The following is a 21541-nucleotide window of genomic DNA, read 5'->3' as shown; positions in this document are numbered from 1 at the left end:
TAAAAATCAACTGAAAGTAAATACAATTTAAGCATTTATGTTACATGGTCATCAAATAAGCATTTTTCTTGCAGAATATTTCAAAGCAATGTTTCTCTTTAGAATCCAATTTAGTGGAATTTTCGAATTTGAAGAAGAAAAATTGAAACGGTTACGTTTTACTTGACGGAATGATTAAGAAGACTGAAATGATAAAATGACGCACCTTTTTCAATTTCTGCCCCCCTTATACCCTCTACTAAACCGAAGTGCAAACAATGCCTTTATTGCATTTGGCCTGCAAACGCGTGCTTCGATTTCGTACATGACAAGTGAAATTTGGGGGTAGGGAGCGAAGAGGGAGAATTGTGGGAGTGCACCAGAAAAAGATGGATGGATGGATGGGAAAAGAAATGCAATCAGACAGAAGAACATGTAGAAGTACATAATTGCAAGAAAGAATGAGAGAAAGAGAAAGAAAGAAGGAAAGAAAGAGGATGAGATCAACAAATGGAGAAAGATAGAGAAGAGATAGAGAAAGAGAGGGGGAAAGAGAGAGGGGATATTGAGATGAGGTATAATTTATAAAAAGAGACAGACAGGGAGAGAGAGAGAGAGAGAGAAAAAAAGAGTTTGGGGGATACCCGATATATATATACAATGGGAGACAATGAAATAATAAACAGATGAAAAAGACAATTTGAAATATAAAATATTATTAAAACAATGCTGAATAAACAGCGTTAGTTACGTTCTCCTAACTCTCATTAGAATATTAAAGAGTTTGAAAAATGGTCCATATCTTTTTCCTTGCGCACCTTTTTTTGTTCTTAAACACACAAAAGGTAAACTTTATCATATTTATGTTTTTCGTAGCAGATTAAGTCAGTGGGCCCTATCATATTTGAGTAAAAAAGATGGACTATTTGTAAATAAAATTTGAGGACGATGCACAACTTTTTGTTGTTGAATAGTTCATTTGATTAGCTGGTTGGATTGATGGGTTCCTATACGAGACGTGATGCGCTGACTCGATGTGATGGTGTCTCCAAATAGCTAAGATGGATCGAGCTGTCCTCTCATTTATCATTTTAACTATTATTTGGTAGCTCCAAGCGCGTCAATACTAATTGATAGCCCGAATGCACACTCAACTACGCTCTTCATATATCTTCTTTTATCCTCCAATCACTTCGCAGTTATTAGCTATTATTGAAAGACGGTTCAATATTCGTATTTTATGACTTTCGTCTCAATTATCCTACCGCAGACGGTATTCTCTTTCCACTCTGACTTTTCCCGGGCCTTTTGAACTGTGAGTAAGATTAGCACATATTGATAGCACCAAGTCAGATTTGATTCGACATTTACCGGGCGGCTCTCCCGCCGGAATGCTGCGGGGTCTCGGTATGGATATCTCGATTGCGGCGCTAAGTCGCCAGCCCGACATAACATCAGATTTGCATATCACTATCATGAAGAAAGGGTCGGGCGACCTATATCCCGCTAGCGGGCTATAATCTACACGACAAGCGTTTTCTTTCTTAATATTCTCGAAGGGTTACGCGAGACGCGCAAACTCGCTCGATATTAAAAACGCGCGCGTGAAATACGGATCAGGTGTACGCGGTACCGTGAAGAACAAAAAGAGATCGCGACGCGCACCTTATTTTTTTCCCGCTTTTTATTTCCTAGTGATGGTATCCCGAGACTAAGATCAGCTCTCAAGCAATATTGCACATGTTTTATCTTCCCTGAAGCACAGGAAACCGTCCCTGACTGTAAATGGCCGCTTTATGGATCATGACGAGACTTTGGAAGTCAATGAAAAAATGGCAGTAGGTGGGTGGGTGGGTGGGTGTCCCTAGGTATGGGTGTTGAGTTTCGACGGTTCACCGCACTATTTTCTCCCCCTGGACTCCCCGCCGTATTAGTCTCAATAACATAGGCTCCCCTCCACACGTGCACTGCTCTTTATTTGAGGTAGCACTACGTGCGGCTTATGGACCGTATTGTTCAGAATTCCCGAATGGGCGTTTAGCTTACATGACGAAGTGGAACGAAAGCCGCTCGCGCGCTACCAGGCCAATAACGCACCCTTTATTACCATCATATCTGTGCTAGGAGAGTATTTTTGCTCCGAAACTGGGACGTAATCTAAATATTTCAAGAAAACTGAATTGAGGTGATCTATTTTCCAATAACAAGTTACTATCTTCACAAGAAAGCGCCACTGTGATTGACTAAAACGGTCAATTTCTCCGCCGCCGGCGTGATTCGAGGTTTCCGTATAGTTATCTAGAGCACTGATTGTCTAATCTTATAGTCAATTATGGCCGATCCAATAGAAAAATTATAATTATGAGTGTATGAAATGTATACATCAAAAATAATATTCGCATTTTAAGTGGAACATTTTTTTATCACATCTTAAAAGCATATTTATAAAACTACAAAGTTAAATGATAAGCGTGAAGATATTCGATAGCCTGTTAGCACCTCTAAAAGACATAAAATAGTTTTTACCGTGTTCTATATGATTTCCATATTTAAACTAGTTTATTTGACGCCTCTCAAATTATGATAATCTAGAATACGAAACTCAATTACATTGTGTCATCAAAACAAATTGGTGAAAATTTAGAAGAAGCACAGTATCACTGATTATACTACTAAGCAGTTTGTTCTAAATAATGATTATGGGAAACAAGTTTTTTTCTTCTAATGTCATAATTTCATAATCATTACACCATTATCAATTCAAAAAGGGAGAAATCTGTTCACGTATCTGCATCATTTAGTACCAGTTGCAGCAGTATAATTGGTTACTATTCAAGTTTTGTTCAAGATCCAAAATGGGCCGATGGGATAATATCCTTTAGTTTCAATGTTTCGGTGAGACGTTAATAAGCTGGCACTTAAAATGCAAATCAACGCTTTAGCATAGTATTATATTTATTATAAATATAATGGCAGTCCCGAAAACGTTTATGAATTATGATTACAATCATTACAAAAGATGGACAATCTTAAAAGTTCGGTTATAAAAGCGTACTATCTTCCAATTAAGCTTTTATCTCTCTAATATTACAAGCTTCTACAGCCATGGACCTGCCCCCGCCCCCCCCCCCCCCCCCATTCAACGTATGGTAATGGAAGGGCGTAAGATGGACTCTGATAATAGATAGTTCAGTTACATCGCCTAAGCCAATATGTTTCTTTTGCAAATTATAAAGTGTAATTTGTGTTTCTTATGACACAAAAATAGATCGCCTTTATTTCACAAGTGACCGTTTTTTCCGCTCTGACCGTCAGCCCTTTTCATCTTGTAATTAATAGTAGATTGGTGATTCAATGTAAACAAGAAAACGTTTCTCCTCCCATCACTGCTATCTGTGTGCTCAATTAATGAGCGGAGAAATTACATTACGTAACTTTCCGTCTCGGAAACAAGAAAAGGAAAATGCCTTTGTCGTAGAGGAAATCCTTAATGGCACTGCTTGACGAAGACTTATTCAAGACCCCAGGAAGTTTCCCGCGCGCGAGAAAATATGCTGAGGAAATCGATCATTTCAAAGAATTTCCTTCCTCTAATAGTTCGCCGGCAGCCATTTTATATTTGTCTTATGCCTTTCCCTCCTTTTTTTCTCTCATTTCTCCCACCTAAGATGGGTCTTTATTGGAAGAATTCCTACCTAACACGAGCTCTCGTGAACATAAAAGTGCAACCCTGAGGCAAGATGGAACGAGATGGGGAGGAGAAAAAATAGGGAAGGGTTTTTGGTGGTGAAGAAATTGGGTTTGGTGAGGACGGAGACGGGCAATCTATTATCATCCACTTTGCAAGGAAAATGTCAGCGGAGAGCGCCAATAAAGTGGGCTGGAGTTAATAAAACATCAGAGATAAATCAAACACAAAAAATAAAGATGAAAATGAGTGAGTAAGAAGGGGACCTGATTGATTTTATTCTCCGCGCTGTTGAAGAGCTCTTTATTAAGTCGCTCAAAGCTTTACGATTAAAGGTTCAAGCGAAGCATTATCCACGCTCGGTCCTTAATCAAACGAGGAGAAGGGACGGAGTATGAAGAAGGAGAAGAAAAAAAGTGTATCGTCTAAAGCCCAGCCTCAGCCGGGTTTGGCAGGGAATCAGTGATATTTGGAAATTGGTAATAATCTAGCGCACGATTTTTTGATGGATATTGTAAACGGCCGCAGTAGGGTCGTGTATGTGTGATGAAATGAAGCGTAGGGAAGCGGAAAGGAGGCGGATGGGTTGGAATAGCGGCGTGGCGTCCACGTCAGGACGAGTTGCATGCGAGTCGCTGGATACCAACGAAACATTAAAGCTTCGTTCATACCAGGTCAAATCAAATCATTTTTTATTGTAAACGAATGGCGAGAGGAGGTGGTCATACAAAATAGCTGCACGCTAAAAGAGCCATCCACAGTTATTTCACTCACGCTCCTGCGACAGTTGCCCCCACGATAATTTCTTACACTTATAGAATTCCAAAGAACAACCCTGGACCCAAAATTATGGCTAATCCTAACCACAAACCTAACCTAAAACCTGATTACAACCCTAACACTATCCCTTTACCGTGGACGAAAAAAAGACCGGGATAATTCTCGCTGGAGCAAATTCCAGACCAGCCTCTATGCGTACTCAGTACCATCTATATTGTGTTTCTTCAGATGCAGAATGTGGCGCTTAGTTACTCTTATATCTTCTCGAGCGAGTCTTTGGAGGAGGTTTGTCTCGTCATGTGTGAACGCGGCGTAACACCACCTAATCAGGCTCGAACGTCTAATGTAACCTGTTTACGGCGGCTGGGTGGAGCCGCCATAGGGGTAACATGATCACCCCCTGGATAAAGGAATGGAGACAGAAAGGTCAGATGGAGACCAAAGATGATGAAGTCTCAAAATTAAAAAAAGTTTTGGAGAGAGGATAAGATGGAGATGATACGTTGGTCGGGTTGGTGGAATTGATATTTTTGGCAGCAAGAAGGATGAAGAGAGACAAGGGATGGGCATTTCTACGATAACGGAAGTTAGGGAATGATTGATTTTGATGATAGATTCCGTGATATAGAAATCTATCATGGGCAATAATCTTGATGTGGCGAAAAGTGAAGAGTTGTATCTGTCATTATAGAAAGAAGTTGAAGGTATTAAAAAGAGAAAGATCTTCGAATCGGGAGATAAAAAGCGGAATTTGAAGGCTTAGTGTAATATGTGTGACTGAAACCAATTACAAAAGTATATTATTAGTTGAATGATCATGAAATACATAAAGAACTTATACTCGAATATGGTATTCGGTATACTGTTATCGGTCGTAGATGTAAACGTATTATTTTAAAAAGTCGTTCTAATATTGATTAGGTATGTTGAACTTTCAATAGGAGAACATTTCAAGAGCTGTGCAATGGTTTTTAAATTCAGTGACATGAAAGGTATGATAAAGGTACCAAATAAAGTTATTTGGAATTTGTATCAGACGTAGACGTAGAAACATTATTTGTCTAAATCAGAGTAATAATTATTACCGATGGTGTAATCTCTTTGGTTAATGTCTTAGGAAAATGTAATGTTAAAACTATGGTAAGAATCCAATGGTTTTTAATTAGGACAGTGGTATCAAAATATAGTTTCTGGTAGGACTATCAGCGGTAGATGTAGAAGTAGTATGGTATAAATCACCTGCTGTTAGCATAGGCATCGGGAAATATGGTAGAAATATTTGTATGGTAATTAATGATGAACTTTCAGTAGTATAATGATCATAATAGGGGTGTCATAACTAAACATCTAAAATAGAGAAAGGTCGCGTTATGTTTATACCCAGTATCAGTTCTCTATAATGTTTCCATTTCTGAACATTTAATGAGGTTCTGTATCACTCTCTGTCATCCATATCATTGATTTAAAAGATGAGAAACTGCCCTTCAAATCTACCAAGTCAAGTTTTAGATGGGGAAATAAGACTCTTTCATAACTGTGAAGTCAAAATTGGCCATTAAGAATGACCCAATTATTTACATAATGCCTACCGCTCAAAACCAAACAATTCAAGAAAAGCTAATAAACGGATTCGTGCTAGCAACCGAGGAGAGAGACATCGAAACAATACAGAGTGATCAAAATCACTCCGCAACTCATTCCTTATGCATAAATTGTGTTCATTGTACACGCACCCACACACACACGCCCGCACACAAAAACAAAATCAGTACACGCTCGCAGAACCATCACGAGTCAGGTCCGCTTTTAATTAAGCTAACCCCACGTGACTTTTACCATCCAATTAACAAAACTAATATATGCCATTGTTAAACGTGGATGGTTTGCTTCTTGTGCCGTGTTTTTATCTGCATCGCACTGACAATGATGTCATAATACACATTGCCATTCTTTAATTGTCTTTTCCATTTCTATCAAAAAATATATTATTGAGCGTTATTAGAATACGAGGGAGTTGTGCCTTCATTTTCATTTTTTTAATTTTTCATTTTTTTCTTTATTGTCATTTCGTGCTTTGATTTTGCCCCTTAATTATCTATTTCATTTAGCTTTTGTCCTATTTTGTCTGTTTATTTTTCTAAGGTGAGAGCGGTGGGATGTTTCATTAAAAAAATACGTTCCTCCTTCAGAGCAAATGTATTGTATCTGGGAAAAGAAGAAGAAATAAATGGGACAGTTATTGCCAATATTGAAGCACATATTGAGTGATTTCGTAAGGGGAAAGCGGAGTGGGGGAGGCAAATAAACTCTCATTGAGCATATTAAAAACATAATTACAAACGAGACTTCAGTTTTAGGGAGGGGAGGAATGTAATTTATTGCAACTGAAAACAAATTATGAGCGTCGGCAGAAAATTCAAATATCATTGTATAATTTCGGAAAATAATTGTAAATAATGAAACAAGAAAAGGGGCTTCTTTGTAAGAGTAATGTTGACTTTCGAAACTACTGATCGAACTGTAGAAAAATACTGTCAATATTTCATCTATTTACGAAAAATTATACCCAAATAGAGATTGTGAATGACCTGCATCTCTTCTGTGAGATTTGTTACCAAGCCAACCGAATATTTTCTCTTTTTGTTATTGCATCAGACTATATAGAGCAACCAGGCGTTGAAACCCTGACAATGAATTTTAGGTCCAGATTAAATAAAAGGCCCAACGCTGACAATAGATAGATGGTGATGATCCTCATGAGATGCTCATTTTATCTGGGACGGTTTCCAGGTGATATCGGGTATTTATTGGCCGTCTGTACTAGTTTGGCTAGGGGAAAGTAGACCTTCCTGTAAGGTCACTGACAGGTGGCTATCTCATCAACTCAGCTCTCAATTAACATAAAAAAAGGGAATAATTGTGGATCAATGGTCACCGATTAGGCATTGTTTGCTATATAGAGGGCGCAAGGAGCTATAAGTATTACAGTGGTGCTTTAAAGTAGGCATACCGGAGGAGCCTAAATATATATGTCAGGGAGGGTGGATAGATTGAGGATTTCCTTAACGAGAGGAGATGGGACTAATGTGATGATGGCGAAGGAGGAGAGTTTGGATGGTAGGTAGAGATGAGAGAATCGAACCTGGTGTGCCGATTGAGGTTAATGAATCATGATGCCAACACATCATCTCTAGGTTCTGAGGAGCAGTGGAGGATTTAGGGGGTGGCTCAACGGCCCCCTCCCTCCTAAAACCCAAGCGACATAATTGTTATCTTCACTACATATTACGTTCGAAATTGTGCCCGCGCCTCTTGTTGAGGTTGGAACCATTTAACTGTGTTTGTTTGTTGGTGTTGCTTTTTGCTAAATAACAAATGTTAGAAATGGTGTTGCCCCCTCTTCTGCAATATCCCTGATCCGCCCCTCTTCGAATTCTTTTTTTTTGGGGGGGGGGGCAGAGGATGGAGAGATTAAGGTCAGTTTATATACCCGTTGGGAGCATTTAAGCCTATAGTTTGAAGCATTGGGTTGAAGAATTACATTCTAGAAAGCTGGCCATACAAGGAGAATGATGTGCAGATGTGGTTGAAATAAATGAGTACAGCAATTCATTGTATAGATGGCAGTGTTAAATTTCAATTCAATTTTCTTAGAAATACACAGCTAGCTATAGAAAGAGTGAGAGAAGAGAGGTGGGGTGTGAGTTATTTATACTACGGTTTTAGAGGTAATAAATAATACCTGGAGAGCGATCCATAGACATGAAGACACATAAAATAGCGAGAGAGAGAGAGAGAGAGAGAGAGAAAGAGAAAGAGGAGGGGGGTAATAGACATATAAAAGTAGGGATAGAAATTAAAATAGAATCACAAATGTGGCTATCAAAATCAGAGGACAATGAAATGGGAAAGACTAAAGTAAATAATAAGTCTTCATCTTCGTTAGATCTGAAGCTGGCTACATTAAATGAGACAGAGGAGGAAACAGGTGCCAACTATAATCACAAATATCCCGAGCCGAATGATGAGATTGAATTATCTTTATATGACCCACAAAAGAAACCCGCCTCTAAGGTATTCCAAAAGGGGGAAAGAAACATGAAAATCCTTTTTGGCATGACTTCTTTTACGTTTCATATAATCATTTTATTCCATTTACTTCTTTCTTCTATATAAATCCACAACAGTCTTAAAATATACCTCTATGCAGAAACAGTCAGATGGAAGTATCTGTACTTTATACACTAAGAATTATCTTACTTTGGTATGAAATTCATAGCAAAGAGTCTCTATAAATCAAGCAACCTTTAACAAAAATTGTAATTCACATTAAATTAGTACGTCAACAGTGAATAATAAGGTTACCTCTATACGAAAGAAGGTAGTCTTTAGCATAGGCCTATGTGGGACGAATAGATTGTTTGAATTTCCGAAAATTGATAAAAGTAAACGAGTCTTTTTCTCAGATAAACCCACAGTGTGTTTATACTGCAGTCTGATTAGTTAGCCTTCAGCAAATGACGTCATTTTAAAGGTGGTTAAGGAACTTGTTTTGGTTTATAAGCTTTTATTCTTCGTTTGGAAAAAAGAGACCCTCAGTACTTTCTTCAATTTCTATAATATTGAACTGTACTACTAAAATATTGCGTTTTACATATTTTAGGTTTGCAAAAAAAGGTTCATGATGCCATATGTTACAAAAATGTAATAATTCCTATCTTTAGGTTTATATATTGGTAAAAATATGTAATTTTATTCAGGAGAAATGGATTTTTACATGATCTACAAGTCCAAGCCTATAGTCAAACGAAATGCAGATTTTTGCCATTCGTACGTCTTGGTCGATGTTTATAATAAAATCGAAATTGTGAAGGCCTGGCTTTACAAGAAGCATGTTTATGTAAATCTATTCCCCCCGGCTGAGTCGGAAAAAGCCAACAACGTAGTTACACGAAGCTTTATATCGCTTTCGAATAAAATACACGTGTTTATCGATATCCTTCAAATATTCCTGTCCAATTCTAAGAGCAGATTTATGAGAAAGAGCTACCACGAAAAAACCCTGTACGCTAACAAAGATACCCTTTACTTTGAAAGCCTGACATACTTCCATGGTATCGATCGCTCTGCCGTCATCTCAATTGTGAATAGCGCCGTATGAATTCAAATAAACTCCTGACGTAGAATCAGGATAAGAGAAAGGGAGATGAGAAGAGAAAAGGATAAGGAGAGAGGGAGAAGTTAGGAAAATAGCTACTGGAAATCCAGCGCAACTCGAGGGTCGCAAGATATATTACTGGGTACAAAAGCAAAGCGGAAATTAACTGACTGCGAGCAACGAACGATTGCGAGAAAATAACAAGAGTTGCAACAAAACATTCCCGCCAAGCCGCTATGTATCGTCTGGAAATCTGCACTGTGATTTCCAATCGATTAATCGATATGACCTCGGTGTATCGTAATCGCACCTGCCCAATCATATACACGCGAACAGATCTCGTGCAGAAGACCGTTAAAGGATTGCAATATCGGTATTATTCTATACAACTTTAAATCGTAAACCATTCTCGAACGGAACTGGAATTCATTATTCCCCGAGTATCAATCCTCCCGTTAACAGTCATGAAAATTTGTCCATAGAATTTGTTCTGACTATATCGATAAAAGCTATATGAATATCATGACGATAAATATGATAAAAGCCCTTGTAACACAGTGATTTCTAAACAGTTGCCGCGCGTGAACGAAAATTCATGCATCTGAATGACGCGAAACTTGCAAAAAACGATGTAATTTCATTTTTGTTGTTGTTACGTTTGATGTTGGTATGTATTTACTAAAACGTAACGACCATTTTGTCTTTACAATATCAAGTATGGTGACAACCGAAAATCATGAAACAAAATTAATGGTTATCATCTCTTTATTAGGCCATATAATCACATTCATGATTATAAACGCGATCTTAGCTGATAGCATGCTGTTTAACCATGATTAACTGATCAAAGTCAAACCCGAACTGAAACTAAATCATTTTAGAAGCTTTCACTTCAAATAATGTTTACGTTTATTTCATATTAAAAGAAAAACAGCATTTCTTTGAAACTTAAAACAGTATTTCACGAAGTGCGGAAGTTTGGCAAAATCAAGCAATCTTTTTCAACATCGGGGAAGAAAAAGTTGTTAATCACTGAAACAAATATCACTAACCAGAGAGGAAAGAAGATAACAGAAATATCTGGATTGACTAACCAATCCTTGATGCCTTAGCCCTTTAAGAAATACATAGGACGTAGGGTCTATTCGCATGAGCTGAGGCGTTATGAATGAAGGACTTGCAATCGACAATATATGTTTCTCACAGCGAGTCAAGGTCAAAAGGTGGCCTCACTAAAAACTATAAACTAACTCGATATCGATCCGAATATACCAAGAAGAGGTTTATGGTAGGAAAAGAATATTTGAATAGACAGTTAGGAGATACAGGAGTATGAATGATACGTCTGTAAAGATAACCATAAAAGATGAAACGCATCACATTTAATAATTTAATAAAAATAGAAAGATACGGGAAGTAACACTGATTGTATTATGGTTGTTTGAAATTGGTGGAAAGATGTAGAAGAGGGGGAGAAATAAAAAAAAGAAAGAAGGAAGGAAATGATAAATAAACCTAAACAAGATCAAGCCTTATTTGTCGGTTTAGTGATGGTATTTTCCCATGTCCTTTAGAATTGTTTCTCCATCTAATATTTTACAAGGGATGACGAGACAACCTTTTTTTTAAATTCCAAATTGGACATCTATATTGACTCTAATCAAATAATTCATTTTCTTTCTCTCTCTCTCTATCTCTCTCTCTCTTCTTTTCTTTTCTCTCTCTCTCTCTCTCTCTCTCTCTCTCTATCTCTCCCATCTTCTATTGTCTGGGTTTAGAAAGAAAATGTTAGTTGCCACAACTTTAGAATTGTTTCCCCTAGAAATATATTTGTTTAGAAGGGGGTATCAGAATGTTGTTTTTCAAATCGAAGTACGCTCTAGACTCTAATCAAAAGACACCATCGCTCCTTCTTCACCCACTATTGTCCGGGATAGATCGGGTGTAATACATGTCGTCTTATCTAGGACGGCCAGGTGGAGGATATAAGCTCGTGACATATTGACCCGTCGAGAAAGAAAATTCTAAAGGACTGGAAGAATTTCTTTCCTCAGTTCAAATTGGCAACTCTGTTTTTCTATAGATACTATTCTTTTCCATGAACTACTAATGTTTTTGTTCATTGTAATGTATTTTTCTTATATTAATTATATTTTAGTTTATCTGAAATGCTTCAGAATACGAAAGGAATGTTAGGCGCCGTGAACATCTTTAGAGAAGGATAACGCGCCTTCTAAATGTTGCCAGTTTTATCAGTTATAAATCAGAATAGAAGTGTAACATGAAATTAATCAATTCAAAATAACTACTTTTCAGTGGTATCAGTGAAATGACATTCGTGAGCGTGTTGCGATATTTACGATTACCATTCCTATTATTCTTCACCTAACCTTACAAACAAATTTCCTTATACAAGAGGATCTGTTCCAAGCTTTGCAGTGAGTTTTGCTCTTTCCAACATCATGTGTCGTGTCATGTAGCATACCTTAGCAAAGTATCAACTAGAAATTAAGTTACTTTGGGGAAAATTGAAATGTACATTGAAAATGTTGCTTCTTTCACAATTGATGCTGGTAATGCTTATCCTGGTTATGTTTCCATATGAAAACAGAAGTGACTTTAGAATTTGCAGTGATTTTTTACTTTCTATGGCCATGCAAGGCGCTTGATTGACCCTCTAACAACAAAGCATCAAAGCACGAAGGGGGTTCTAACTCGTTTATATAGTAAGGGCAACAATGAAACACATCGGATTGTGGGGTGCCATTTTGAGATTTGCATTTGATTTTACCACACCTATCGTTAGCATGAAACTCGCTATACAACAGACATGATAGAAGTGGCTTCAAGCTTTGCAGCACTTTCTTACTCTGTCTGACCACACCACCCTGATGTACACCCTCGATCAAAGCATCGTTATCTTTCTGGTCAATAATTGGTTAAAAAGAGCATCCATATTTCATTCTGTCACTCGTATTATGACATCTTCTTTGTCTCTCCGCGGAAATGTTATGTTTTTCACTGTAAAGCTGACCTTCGCTGAGACGGGTGATAGGGGCCGGACGAGGCAGTAAATGACAGGGGATAGATGTGGACATCACTCTTTCATATTTCTGGTCGCTATGGTGCACAGAAATGATGTATTACATCTTCTCTGACCTCCTAACGGTTGGTGATGCGATGAGGGAGAGATTGGGAGACGAACTGAGAGGTGGCATCGGGTGAGATGGGGGAGATGATGGTAGGCAGTGGGAGGATGGAGGAATGGGGTGAAATTATGAGTACTGCTAAGCATGGTGAATGTAGAAGAGATAGGGAGAGAGGGGGAATAGAGGGAGAGATAACGAAGACAGACAGATAGAGGGGAAGAGGGGGAGGAGAGATAGATAACGTAAAAAGATAGAGATAGAGATAGAAACAGAGGAAGGGGAGAGATAATATGGATATGTGTAGGTAGGCAGAGTAAGAGAGAGGCAGGTGGGAGGAGGGAAAGAAAGACTGGCAGTTAAAGAGGATAAAGAGATAAGGCATATTATAGGGAGAGAAGTCAGAGAGAGAGAGCGGGAGAGGGAGAGGGGAGAGAGGGAGAGAGAGAGAGAGAGAGAGAGAGATGACGGGTGATAACTGAGTACAAAGATTGCATATGATATCAGTAGATTTATTACTATTATACTTTGTTCACTTCATATAGGGATGATGGCGGCGAGAGATTATGAGGCGCAGCGCCGGCAGTGGGGCAGTGCACTCACTCATGAAAGATTGACGAGTTAAAAAGCAGGTGATTTTTTGGAAGAAGAGAAAGCTAGAGAAAATGTATTTGGAAGATTGCGGCCGTAAGAGAAAGAGGGAAAGAGAGATAGGGAGAGAGAGAGAGAGAGAGGGGGGGAGATGGAGAGATAGAGAGAGAGAGAGACAGTAAGATAATGGGGAGAATGAGATATGAGGAACGGGATGAGACCAAGCGAGCATGCCTAAAGTGCCCCTGACCTGTGGGCAGTTTATAGATGGACGGGTGGTCCGCCGAGGAGCGAGAAAAAAAAAGTTTTATGAAAAAGCGAGGTTAAATCAAGTCAGCTACTGTCACTGCACCATCTAAGTATGAGTATTTTGTATTTATTATAAAAATTATGAATTCGTTATGATTTGTGTCACACTGTCTTCTTGGGAAACTGTAAAAGTATCTTTTAATTTACGTATCACTCTGTGGTAGATGAATGCACACCACTGCATGAATACTGTCACTGCACCCTCTAAGTATGAGTATTTTGTATTTATTATAAACATTTTAAATTCGTTATGATTGGTGTCACACTGTCTTCTTGGGAAACTGTAAAAATTATCTTTTAGTTTGCGCATCACTCTGTGGTAGATGAATGCACAACAGAGCACCTTTTATTCAATTTTCTATGAATATTCACTCTTTGCATCTTGTGTGAGTCTTTTTCAACCACATTTTATTTCATGTTTCTCTTTCCATTACTTTTCACCTTTTTTAGTATAATTATGAGGCATTTTCGTTCCATTTTGAAAAGGCGTTCTGTTTATTGCTTTATCCTATTATGAACTGAATCAAATAATATCTGATTTGGAATTCATGTAAGTCTTTTTACCTTTGCTTCTGCTATTTTTTATTCTGTGAAGATTGGATTTTAGATATGAAATCACGCATAAATCATTTATTTCACGATTTTCTTTTTTGCTTAGCTAAACGGAAGCACTTATCCATTGCACACCGGTCGACAAATGCAGAGTGAACAGTCAGGTGCTAGCAAAAATAGCTCAATTATCTTTTTTTTTATCAAAAAGGGCAAATTGCAAATCGATCTTACGCGATCTAAATTTACCCCTTGACTTGGCACGGCGTAGTAAAAACTCTGCACTTGCTAGCTCCCATTTAACCGTGCTAATAAAAGCGCTCATCTAAATCTACATAGCTATTGTGCTGCGCGCGTGCCTCGTCCGCTTAACAAAAGCCTGGCTAAGACAAAGGGAGCGATTACGCAGCCACGCGTATCTCGCCACGCGCGCGTTCGAAACAATAGAAGCGCACGCTCCGAGACGGGCGAGGTCCAGTGATCGTCGGTGTATTGCAGCGTATAAGCAAAAAGAGAAAAAAGAAATCGGATGATGAGACAATAGTAAGATTATGATATTGGGCGAGATATTATTCGCTTAGGATGCGGCTCTTTTCCGGCGGATAAAATTTAGACGGTGCGCTATGAAGCGGAGGGAAACGACATTGATCGAAAGGAAAGTGGGGGATTATTTCATATCACTGTATTTGTTATACAGCGATCAAGTGATGGATGGAAAATCAACATGAGCGTTACGGTCAGAAAATACAATTAAAATGTTATAGGTAACGAGATAATTCTTTCAGTTCCTTTTTAATATAAGATATTTAATAAGACTGTCATTGTATGGTTGGATAGCATGTACCAAACTTATTAATATTATAGGCAACAATTTTAGTCACGTGATAGTTATGAATCTGTACAAAACGCGGGAGTGGGTGAAAGAGCCTGGATAGTATGAAAGAGAGACAAACCAAAAGACGAAAACAAATAAACAAAGAAAAGCAACCAAACAAAAAAACAAACTAAAATGATAGCAATTATATTTTGTTCATTTGATTATAATAATGATGATAACAATTATTATGTTGACACGTTTCAAAAGTGGGGTATAAAAAGTTAGACGAAAGACAATATTAACGATACAAAATAAGATAGGGAAAGTCTATTTGCGGATATTAAATGAGTAAAGCCTATTATTTTCATCGTGTTTTAACCGTCCATCACATTATTCCTCTTATTCTTTCTGTTCCCTCCTCTGTTTATCTCCTTCTTTCCTTCTTCATTTTCTTCTTGATCTTTCTTCCTTCTTCTTCTCTTCTCATTATTTTACTTTTCCTTCCTTTTTGTGCCTTCCTTGTTTTTCTTAAATTTCACTTGTTCACTCTAAATATTCTCTAGATTGTACCTGCTATGTTCTTTTTTCCATCTCTCTCTCTCTCTTTCTCTCTCTCTCTCTCTCTCTCTTTCTCTCTCATTCAATATTCTCCCGTATTGACATCACCCTCTCTCAAGCGAGATCAAACCCGGGCCAGGGCGTGATTAGCATAATCGATCTGGGGATCAATAGTACATTTAGCAACACGTTGGCCGTCAGTTCTCAAAAACAGGATGGTGTAAAATTCTAACTACGAAGGATATCTAAATTCTGAATTTCACGGCCGTGTTCGTTAAATTATTTTTTATTTCCCCCCGTTTCTAATAATTTTGTCAATACTAAAAGAGGTAATTCTTATAATGCTAAAATTTCGGCATCGTACCTTGGCAAGAGAGTGGGTGCGTATGTGATTGTGGGTGGGCGTAATCTGACTTTCTCTACTCCTACCCCCTTCCCTGAAATCTGATTGATGTCGACGATCTATACGCTCTAGTCTTTTTTTGAAAGTTTAAAGTGGTGAGATTGATACAACTTTATACATTTAGGCCTACATATATTTTAATTAAGAGTTTACAAAATAAACCTCTCAAGTGTTAAAACAAAGATGACTATTTCATTAATATTTTTCGAGATTCTGATTTATTTAAGTATAAGTAGTCATTAAATCATGTGACAGTTAAAATTAACGAAATAGTGGGGAGAAAAATGATAATGTCCCTAATACCACATTTTATTACTCTTGTAAAGACTGCAGTATGTTACAAGATGTCATAAAAATGCAAATTGGTATGAAGGGCGTGGGTGGAAATGCGATTCTTTGGCGGTTTAAGGAACAATCCCATATGGTGATAAGTCGAGAAATGTTTGCTCACTACATAGTCAACAAACCACTTGAGTCTTGCTTTCTCATCCTTGCTTTATTGTCGGGCTGTTGAGCAGTTTGGCTTCCCTTACAGGCCAGCCAAGATTGTGAACATATGCTGGATGACAAGACTGCACATACATGGATATATATACGTGGGGCTGTATTACATTAGCCGCTCCGGGGCGAGTGCGGGGATTGCCGAACAAGTCCTCCACTTCCTCGCCCGGTTGACTCAGGGGACGACTTTTCAAACGCCTCCGCCTCGGTTCTAACATCCATGACATGAGGGCAAAGGGCGAGCTCGGAGCCATGTTGGCTTAAGTCATACACCGTATCGGGGAAACGGTGAAGTAATGAGCTTCATTGACCAACAATTGCGCGGTAGTAACGACCAAAGGTTGGGTGAGGGCCGGGGAGAGAGGCGGTGAGGATGGGGGCGGAATCTGGGACTTGGTTAGCGAGAAGTAGGGCAATGTGGGAGAAATTAGTGAACAGACGGACGAGGTTGTTGGGACGTGCGATATAATATGTGAGCATTTGGCACTACCTTGACATCATAAAACTAAATGAATGGTTATGAATGTTAAATGAACGGGTGATGGTTCTTGGAGGCATGTTTGATGCCTGAGCTAAAGGCACGTGAAACGCGAGAGGGAGACTGCCCTCTATCCAATATGGCGGCCATGCATGCGAGATGATGGCTTCCTTCCGTTTTCCTGTTATCGATACCAACAGTCATCGTTTGGAGTCGATCTCATGATGCGCGCTGCCATCACAACCCTCTCCTCTCTTCACAAGACATTTAAAAGAACAAGAAAAAAATATATATTGAAACTGAGAATAATGTTCTCTATTCATGACTGGTTGGGCTTTGTTCTGACAAAAACATTCCGAACATCCAAGACATCTATTAATTCTCGTCTTACGCCCTCAACTTCTTCATCCATCTGTCGCATACCTTAAGGTGTTCTAATGTAGTCCAATTATTCATTAGCATCCTCATTTCGTCTCGAAAACCCTTTAATTATGACCCGTTGGATCAATTTCACTTCAGCACATGCCTCCCTCCTGTATTGCCTAATTAATACTTCTTGTATTTTAAATTCCATGTTGGACTTTTTTCACAAGATCGTTCTTGACTGCCTCTTAACTGCACTTGGAGTTCCCTTAAACATTCTCAATATTCATGAGTTGATTTCTTTTCCCTCTTAGTTGAACTTTGCGTTGATCTTTTAATTCTTCTCGAAAGTCATTAACTATGGCTAAACGCTACCCAACTTTAACTTTGATTAAACATAATCATTGTCACCCTCGATATCCTTTCATCCTCGACTAATTTGACCCTCCCATGAAAGTTACGAGTGTAAGACTCTGTTCCTTTGTTCTTAGGGATGCTTCTAGCATTTGCAATTTAAAACATGACATACTTCTCGTTCTTCCACTCACTGTTTCTTATCAAACACCAATTTCAACTCCGCTTTCACTTTGTCTCTGCCTCTTCGTCAGAGCAAACGTGCTAATTAAAACTCAATCGCAAAGGAGACTGGGAACACTGTTCAAACATTGCTCAAGTTCATTCAAGGCGTATTAACAGTGACTTATAAACCAGTGAGATCACGTAGAAATTAGCACATTCATCATCCATGATGGGTGTTCTGTAGGACCAGCCGAACCACCAAGCAAAGATCTTACACCCCTCAGGAGTGCAACCATCCATCAAACCCCACTCACAATGGATGTTAATTGCGCTAATGTTCTTTTGTTTTTACCCCTCACGCTCCTTGCAACCTCTAAGCGCTGAAGTCATTCTATTCATAATATCTTGAGCTGATAAGCGTTATATTTGTAACAGTATCTAGCGAAGGTGTAAAAGAATGATTGAGAGGGAGAAACAGAGAGAGAGAGAGAGAGAGAGAGAGAGAGAGACAGAGTGATAGAGAGAGAGAGACAGAGGGGAGGGGAGAGAGGAAGAGAGACAGAGATATGAAAGGTTAAATGCAGAGGGCATTGAAAGGAGTGTGAGAATTATATAGAAGTTTGGGGAGTGAGAGTGAAAAACGTCATCAGGGTTTGCAAAAAGCATGCTTCCATACAATAATACGGAAAGAAAGGAAAAAAGAGAGGGGAGAGAGGGGAGACGTTTTGGGGAGGGTAAATAGATAGAAAGAGGGAGAGAGAGAGAGAGAGAGAGAGACAGAGAGAGAGAGAGAGAGAGAGAGCAAATAAATAAAAGGGATAGGGTAATATAGAGCCCAAAAAAAAGAGGGGGCAAGGTTGTCAATCCTTCTATACCCTTTTCATTCAGGAGATTCAAATTAATAACTATATCTTAACCATCTACACTCAAGTCTTTATAATAGAAGTTGATTCAGTTAATGCTTGTGACACAAGAGTGTACGATTTCTTTTCTCCGTTTATCGGGTTAAGACTTTAAGAACCCCCTGTTGACTTCTTTTCCTTCCTCGGTCCTCCTTTTATAATGTCACTATTTGCACCTTGTCTGTAGGAGACACTGAAATGATCACCGACTGTCATGTTTTCTCGAGTCAATAATGAAGTCCCATTTTCAGAGGGCATTCATCAAATGCTAAAAGGCACGTAACTTTTTTTCTTTTCTTCGAGCAATGAGTAACGCTAAGAAGCGGGCGGCCCCCACCGCATCGGGACTTCAACGTCTCGCGATAATCAATAAACCTCGTCCTCTTCCCCCTCTCCTCCTTCACCGACTCCTCTCCCCTTCTTTCTTCTTCTTCGCCTTTCTTCTCCCCTTTTCTCCCGTGATCATCATCCAATACCCTTTATTTGTTCTAAGGTCTTAGGGTTGACCCTCGTCTACTTACGGGACTCAATTTTGACTTGCAAATTCGACATCAAGGCAGTGTGGCGGACTTGGACGCCGTGCGACTCGTCTTCTTTTCCATTAGCGCTACTATTAGCCGTGCCGGGACACCACGGCAAATACTTGACTAGCAGCGCGCAAACTACATCTCTTCGGTAACTTAATAGGAGTACAAACACAACTCGATCGAACATGTACGCGCGACAGTCTTCCCATCTCCTCTGCGCCGTCATTTCGTTTAGTGCTCGCCGAAAATGGGTCTTTTTGTCTTTATCACCAAGTCATTATTCTCTCTAAGATGTGTTTTCCATGCTTTTTAGGGGCGCGATCCCTACTAGGGTGATTCTTCACTCATTTTCAATCACTGAAGTCTTGAACGGGCTTCCATCTCTCTCGCTAACCCCGACAGGCTTAGGAAAAAAACGTGCGCTCTCTTTTATCCCAACTCACATCATCTCATCCTCACCCCCCCCCCCCCCTCATTTATGCATCCCCCGTTGCCTAAAACGCCCTCAGTCGTTATATCGAACCGGTAAAAGGAAGGATGTTGGAAAGTGCTCAAATTTTCCGCAATCAATTCTTAAAGGGTAGTTTCCTTCCTTCGATCTCCTCCCCGAAGCCCGCCCCGAGTAAGCCCGCCCAACCGCATCCCTTGCCGTCGATCTTCGCCAAGAACCTGTTGGTGTTGTTTTTAACCCCTCTCATTCTCTCTTGTCTAATTTTGGAAAAAACAACGATACTTTGATTGATACGAGAACAAATTTATTTTGACATAATTGTCTTATTTACAAGTTTGATTAATGGACTCAGTTAACAAAGTTCCTGTCGGTGTAAGGGTGGCGGAATAAATTAAGATGAAAAATCTAGGACGCAAAGTTGACTTCCATGCTAATTGCTTTAATACTCGGATAATGTTCACCGAGCGAAGTTGATCCGATAAACTTTGTTAATCAAGGGATTGCGTTAAAATTCCCTTTGTCATCATGGTCATGTTTGTTGCTCCATTTTAAAGACGAGCTAGAGCAAAGTACCGGACAGGTGATCATTGTTGGGAAGTAAATGTTGTACCTGAAGTTAAATATTTGAGAACAACACAGAATAAATGAGTTGAATGTTTTTAACAACTAAAATGATTACATTGACACTTCCTCTCTGATACATAACATTTCTTAAATGCCTTAACATGGCAAGCTGTAAGTATGTAATTTCACGGCTCTTTGAAGAATGCCTTCAGATCTCATTCATCTGAATTTCTTTGTTTGTTTCTTTTATCCATCATAGATGTTGGAATGGAGACGATTCAAGTGACCACTCAGCACTGATATCACTTTTTTTTTTAAAGTGATTGAGCTATCCTTGATCATTTGGTCATCGTTGTTGGACCGTTGGACCATCGGTTACGTGAAGCAACGACCGACGGCAGACGACAAGGCAAACCCGATACCGTTGAGGAGTATCGGTGTTAAATTTTCGCGCCATTTTCCGCTCTCTTTACACCAACGTCGCCTCATCACCGATCGAGAGATGGAGGCTCCCCCTCCTTTTTCCTCCTCCTCCCTCTCTCTCTCTCTCTCTCTCATCTATCTATATACAATATTATATATAAATATAACCAAAAAAATCCATTTGGATAATCCTCCATCACGGTAATATCACAATAATGATTTAAAAGTTGTTTCATTCATTATATATACATATATACATAATTTCTTTCCTCCCGCGTCCCCCGTCCCCCGTTCCCCCTCTCTCTCCTTCAATCTGTCTGTCCCTTTCTCAATCAAGATATTGATGTATCAATCAGCTCTTATCTCTGCTTTTTGCTTCGTTCTACTCTTGTCTATGTATCTCTCTATTTAAATACCTATCCATCTATCTTTCTTTCTCTCTACCAATATATATATATATATATATATCTTTACTAACTTCTTTCCTTCTTTTTTTTCTTTCTTTCTGTCTGGACAAATAACCTTTCGATTTACCTCTTACAGCAACCTCTCTTTCTCACTTTAACATCCTCACCCAACTTTTTGCCATTCTGTCCGCCCATTTAAATCTATTAATCTATTATCCATCAATCTATCCATCTATCCATCTATCCATCTATCAATCTATCAATCTATCCATCTATCAATCTATCCATCTATCAATCTATCCATCTATCAATCTATCCATCTATCAATCTATCCATCTATCAATCTATCCATCTATCAATCTATCCATCTATCAATCTATCAATCTATCAATCTATCCATCTATCAATCTATCCATCTATCAATCTAT

The sequence above is a fragment of the Strongylocentrotus purpuratus genome, unplaced genomic scaffold, assembly GCF_000002235.5.
Source record: "Strongylocentrotus purpuratus isolate Spur 01 unplaced genomic scaffold, Spur_5.0 spur5_scaffold_1, whole genome shotgun sequence".
Classification (NCBI taxonomy): domain Eukaryota; kingdom Metazoa; phylum Echinodermata; class Echinoidea; order Camarodonta; family Strongylocentrotidae; genus Strongylocentrotus; species Strongylocentrotus purpuratus.
This window is presented reverse-complemented; position numbering follows the sequence as displayed.